Source organism: Kryptolebias marmoratus, linkage group LG13 (genome assembly GCF_001649575.2).
Source record: "Kryptolebias marmoratus isolate JLee-2015 linkage group LG13, ASM164957v2, whole genome shotgun sequence".
Classification (NCBI taxonomy): Eukaryota; Metazoa; Chordata; class Actinopteri; order Cyprinodontiformes; family Rivulidae; genus Kryptolebias; species Kryptolebias marmoratus.
Window position 1 is genome coordinate 26,418,230 of NC_051442.1, and position 6,104 is coordinate 26,424,333.

A 6,104-nucleotide genomic window follows, 5' to 3' on the forward strand; every position below is an offset into this window, starting at 1 on the left:
AAAATTCCCTGCTCAAAAGTTCTTGTCTCTTGCACTGATTATTTTCCTTTAACATTGTGAAGCTCTACTTAGAACCTTCTTAAGATCCAATAGTGCAAAATGCAATGATCAGGAGTGTACATGTAGCATCACTTTGTGCATGTAACGTGTTTCAGTAGATGTGATATGTAGCATGTCTCCGTACTAGTACATGTAACATAGTGCATATACATGTATCATGTTTGTCTGCAGTATATGTAGATTGTCTCTGTGCATATATGTGTAGTGTGCCTCTGTGCATGTGACATGCAGTGTGTCCCTGTGCCTGTACGTGTAACATATCTGTCTCCATGTACGTATATGTTGTGTCACTGTTCTTGTGACATGTCTGCACTACAGAGGATTAGATACCAGTCACCTTTCTGATTTTATGCAATAGTTTGATTAACATGTTAAACTAACAAAAGATTATTGCTGAAAACCGTCAATTAACTCACTGAAACCAAGGGAGAAGAAAAGACATAGTCTGAGAAGCTTTTTGACCCCCTTTCCTTGCTTCAGTCTGCTCCCCTCCATCCTCTCATCCTTCTCTTCGTTGTTCCAGCAGTCTTCTCCAGCAGCGTCTGACGTAACTGTTGCCATAACAACCCAGGTATTAAGACCAGGCTTTTTCCCTGCTTCTCCAGCTGTACTGCAGAGAATCTTGGGATATGTAGTGCATCATTCCATCATTCTAACCTTGCAAATAATTATAATTTGTTGCTCCTGACTGCAACGCTGAGGGCTCAGACCCACCGAGTCTCTAACAGAACCATTCTTCAGCACTGTGTTGGATTCTCGTCAGCAGGCCTGAGGCAGTGATGGATGCTCACGCTCTGTGGCTGCTCAGCTCCTTTTGGCTGCAGTTCAAGTCCAGCAGATGGTGACAAACTGCTTTAATGGAGGTTTCAGTTCAGACGTGTTCTAAAAACACACGTAATTTTAGACACAGATTTTTTTCTTTAGGCTTCAGAGGACCTGAGATCTGACACAGACATGGAAGAACAATGAACATCCCCACCACTACATCTTTCAGAGTTTTCCTTCAGGTTCCTTTATAGCTTCCACTATGTCCACTATGAACAGCTGTAGATCACTCTGTTCAGTCAGTTGCTTCTCCTCCCTAAATTCTGTCCTGAAGGTTCCACCAGCAGCCAATCCAGAGCCAGAAGAGCAAAAAGCATAATCAATCTGGGTCAGACAAATTAAAGTCCATTATCTGTCATAAAACCAGAACTGTGATGATTCGAAATATCAGGATACAGGACACCAGGGAAGAAAAGGGTGTCAAAGTCAAACACAAAACTACTTTTACTGCAAACACTAGTCTGGATAAAAGTGTAACAATATAGGGTCACTGCTGTAACTGCTCTGGAAATACAAAACAGATTAAAAAAAATGTGAACAAAAGAATTTTATTTTTTGCCAAACTCACTACACCTCTGCAATTCAGCAATTTTTACAGGATGCCAAAAAGCTGACATCCTCCTGGATCCTGACTCAACTTTGAGCTCTGCAGTTGTATGAAGATACACCAAACCTACACCAGCCTACATGTGTCATTTCCAGTGCCGGTCTTTCCTCTCAAAGCATTTATGACTCAAGAAGGAAACAGGAAGTTAGAAAAACCTCTTACTTTTCAGATCCAAACAAAAATTCCACCGCACTGGGTTCTTACTTTGTTATCTACAGATCCATGTCTTCATGGAAGACAATTTGAGAAAACACAGGATGGGTGATTGTCGTGTCCAGGATCAGTTACCCCCCTCCCTCTCCTCTCAGGGCAGTGATTAGCCTAGCCGACAGAGAGCTGATTTGTGAAGCAGAGGTCTCCTCCTGCTCCAGTCCAGTCCCTTGCACCTGCCAAACATCATCACATCCCATGATCGGCTGCTTGCTGCTTCAGAGGGAGGACAGCTGAGGATCAACCAGGACCTTTGTCAACCCCCCATGGTACATCAGTTTATTTAACGAAAAAAAGAAAAACTGCAGATTATGAATACAGAAAGCATCATGATTTATCCCTAAACACAAACAGAGCCCCAAACAACCAACTCATCACAACAAGGAAGACTCACCTTCTGTAGGCTGGTTGGGTTCAACTGAGTTTTGTCAATGATTTTTATTGCAACCTGAAAGAAACATGAAGAAATGTTTAATGCAGAAAGGTAAACTAATTCTAATATTTTTCACATCATCCTCACAAACAAACACAAAACCTGATAAAATGAATAATACCCAGTGTCAGTGAAAATAACTGTATTGCTGCTGTATTTGGTATCATTGTTCTTTTGCATCATGACCCAGTTTGGTCCAAGCTTCAGCTGTTGGACTGATGGTCCCACATTTAACTCTACAATCCTATGGTCTATGGAGGAGCTCATGGTCAAATCAATGACTGCCAGGTGCCTGGGTCCCAAACCATCAACCCACAATTGATATGAGATATTTGTGCTGATATGATGTGTTTGCTGCTGTGCATTTTGGGTAAACATTTGTCCTTTGGTCTCATTGTTCCAGAAGTCTTGTGGTTCATCTATCCATCCATTTTCTTTACCCGCTTCTCCATTCTGGGTCGCGGGGAGCTGGTGCCTATCCCCAGCAGTCACTGTGCGAGAGGCGGGGGACACCCTGGACAGGTCGCAAGTCCATCGCAGGGCTACATATATCAAACGAGACAAACAACCATTCACACTCTCACCTAGGGACAATTTTAGAGTCATCAATTAACCTAACATGCATATTTTTGGTCTATGGAAGGAAACCGGGGTACATACAAACTCCACCCAGCAACTCCACCAAGAAAGGCCCCAGGCCGGGAAGCAATCCTGCAACCTTCTGGCTGAGAGGCAACAGCTCTAACCACTACGCCGCTGTGCCACCCATCTTGTGGTTCATTCAGATTAAATTTTTACAAACCTAAATTGTGCTGTCATGCTGTTTTTAAAGAAAATGTCTTTCTCCTGCAACAGTTCAAACAAGCCATACTTGTTTAGACTTTTTCTAATTGTCCTGTCATCACCTTTACCTTTTAACCTGTTAACTGAGACCTGCAGAGGAGATAATGCGCTTGGGTTTTAACTTAGTTCTTGTTAAATGAATAATGTACTTGTTGTATTCACATTATTACTTACACAGTCAGCAATTTTCACCAACTTGCAGCCTGAACTCTCTGAGGGTCTGCTCAACATGTCAGTTTACATGATTTTAAAAAGTCTATGCTTAATAAAAACTTAAAGGGTTTTAGCAAGACTGAAATCAAACCGATCCATTTCACAGTCAGACTAACACGCTGATTAGCTGGTTGGGAATAAATTTCTTCCTGCTTTTGTATTGAAACTCACTGATGTCAGCTCCACTGATCTCACTGTGACCTTTGACCTGGAAGTAACCAAAGGGATGGTTACAGGAAAAAAGACAAGAAGCTGCTAAGAAACACATACTAAAGCATGGAGGAAAATTTGGAAACATACAGCCCTCACAGAACACTGTTTGGGACAGTGAAGACCAACCATCTGAAATGGAGCATTTACCTTTAATCTACTGCTGAGTTTTAAATCTGAGGATAAATCTGAACTCCTGCATGTTTATTTTTCTGATAAACATATACATAGTCTCTGGTCCTGGCAGGTTAATAATAAAACACTTCAAATGAAGCAGACAAAAACTAACACACAAGAGCCAAGAAAATCTTAAGCTTGCAGGTCTGATGTGCTTTCAGATCTTATTTCTGATCATCCCTAAATGTAGACAAGAGATAAATTATGTCAAAGTTGGAGGTAAACTATTCCAATATTTACAACCTTCAAGTGACATCACAGTTTACGGTATTTCACAGTCACCTGTAGGGGTAACCTCACCCAAAACCATTTCCAGTCCCGCTGGATGAAATCATTTTAAGGAGAGGGAAAGTCCATGAAAAATCTTATTCTACATGCATTCTGTTCTTGCTTTTTAGCTTTAATGGCCACCTCCCATTTTAGAGTTTTTTGGGGTTTTTTTTTCAGATATTTGATCATTAATGTTGTGTTGAGCTGCAATGGGTTGTCTTTAATATTAGACACTTTGAACAAACTGAACCACAGCACTGCTGCAGAATTTGACTTGGTGATACAACAGAATATCTACTTTAAATTCAATAAAAAATTTAAAAAATACATTTGTTTTCTATTACTTATATAATAAGTTAGTATCAGCAGGTTAGCGCTGTATTAGAAATCATATAAACCCACAAAACCTAAATCAGTGCATCCCTAGAAATCATTAATATAAACTGTATACAGAACTGGGTCAAGACCAGAGCCTGTGGGGCTCCTGAAGAACAGTTACTTGAAGAATAGTTGATACTTTCAACACAAACACAAAATCTTCTCTTTGACAGATATGAAACAACTGAAGCCAGATGTTGACATTTCCTTTGGACTTTTACAGGAGTGAAAGCAATCTGAAAATGGCAGGGACACTTGGAAATTTACCAGAATTTAAAAAAATGCAAAACAAAGAAAAAAAAAGAAAGAAAAAATGTGACTTTTAAACTTAAAAAAAATTTTTTTAAATCGTGCTTACCTACAAAAAATATAGTTGCATTATTAAATATACATAAATAAAAGTGGAATAAATTATAAATGGTTGTAGTTATTTTGTTTGATCTTTTTATACCTAAATCAAAAAGTTTTTCTTGTCTTTATTTCTTTTTATTTGAAGTTGTTTTATTCCTGTTTGTACTTTTTCTTTCTTCTTTCTTTCTTATCATTTCATCAGGTACCATCAATCCTGCTGATGATACTGGCCTATATCTGAGACTGTTTTCTCAGCATCCAGCAAAGATTAACCCTGAGTGGGTTAAATTCACTCTGACTAGAACAGCTAGTTGCAGCCAAACCAGGTGAAATAAAAATAGGCATCAGAGAAGTGGTGCCTTTACTCTGTCAGCAAACATAACCTGGTTTATTCTCACACACAGACAAAGACACACCCTCTCCACTCCAGTCTATGTTGCCACCCCCTCACCTCCCTGCCAGTCAGGATGTGGCGGGCCAGCTTGACTTTGGCGAAGTTTCCCTTGCCAATGGTCTTGAGCAGACGGTAATTGCCGATGTGTGGCTGCTCGTCGGAGCAGGAGGCGATGGAGTTCCTGCAGCGGGCCCCCAGAGAACGGCTGGACTGGCTCGTGGCCTTGTCTGCGCGGCTGGCCCCCAGCAATACATGCTGCCAAAAAACAAAATGGGGAGGGTTTTAGAGAGAAGTGTGTGTGTGCACATGCACTTGTGTGTGGGAGTGGGGGGGATCCCCAGTATACCAACAACTCCAACATCCTACTCTGGAGCAACATCAGGAAACTGAACAGCACAACTATCTGAAGCCACAGTGGTCTGGTCTCTTCCTGTTGACTTATCCAAGCCCATCCACCCTCCAAAAACACCAGCTTTGACAAACCCAACATGAACTGAGAGCTGTTCTACAAGCTGTTGCAGTGTTTAATTTTGGTTTCCTCTTTTATCGTTTCAGTTAATCAGAATGATTTTAAATAAAACTGAGTTCCAAAAGTCAGATCTGACCGATAGAAATATTCTGTAAAGCTGTTAGAAGGTATTGGACTGTAGTTAGGATATATTAGACACCAGCCTTGTCTGACACAGGTACACGGTGTAACTCAATCAAAAATGTTGCTTGCTGGCTTTATTTTGAAATTACTATACTAATAAACCTTGCACGAAAACAGAATTTATAATAAAAAAGGTTTGACACAGCTGTTAGCTAAAAAAAATATGAAATTCCAAGCTTTAGTAATCATTATCTTACCTGTTGAAGATAGCTCTTTGAACAACCTCAGTCTGGAGAGTTTCATTTTGACAAGACTGATGAGCTAATGGCTGGACTGAATACAGTAGATACTGATGCGGGTTGCTGCTGTTTTAAAACAAAATTAATCTCTAAGTTTCACAGTGGTTCATGCAAACACTACTTTATAAAATGCTACACCATCTTCCATTATGGATTACATGGGTATTTATAAAGAATTCTGTGCCAGCAGTAGGTAGCAGTAGCACTTCTGGTTGTAGCCTTGGGTCAATTCCAGCAGGAGA

General features: G+C 40.3%; 1 protein-coding gene across 6 annotated transcripts in view; it reads right to left on the reverse strand.

Moving 5' to 3' along the window:
* The window catches only part of LOC108249838 (MAP/microtubule affinity-regulating kinase 4-like), a 56,255-nt gene extending 51,007 nt beyond the window's left edge, over window positions 1–5,248 (reverse strand). For 3 of the 6 annotated variants that reach the window (XM_017439465.3, XM_017439463.3, XM_017439466.3), the window contains exons 1-2: window positions 5,029–5,248; window positions 2,097–2,150 (exon numbers count right to left, since the gene is read on the reverse strand). The gene's annotated coding sequence lies outside the window, so the exon portion shown is untranslated. The other 3 variants (XM_037979187.1, XM_017439462.3, XM_037979188.1) reach the window with 3 other exon arrangements.
* Window positions 5,249–6,104: the final 856 nt, after the last annotated feature.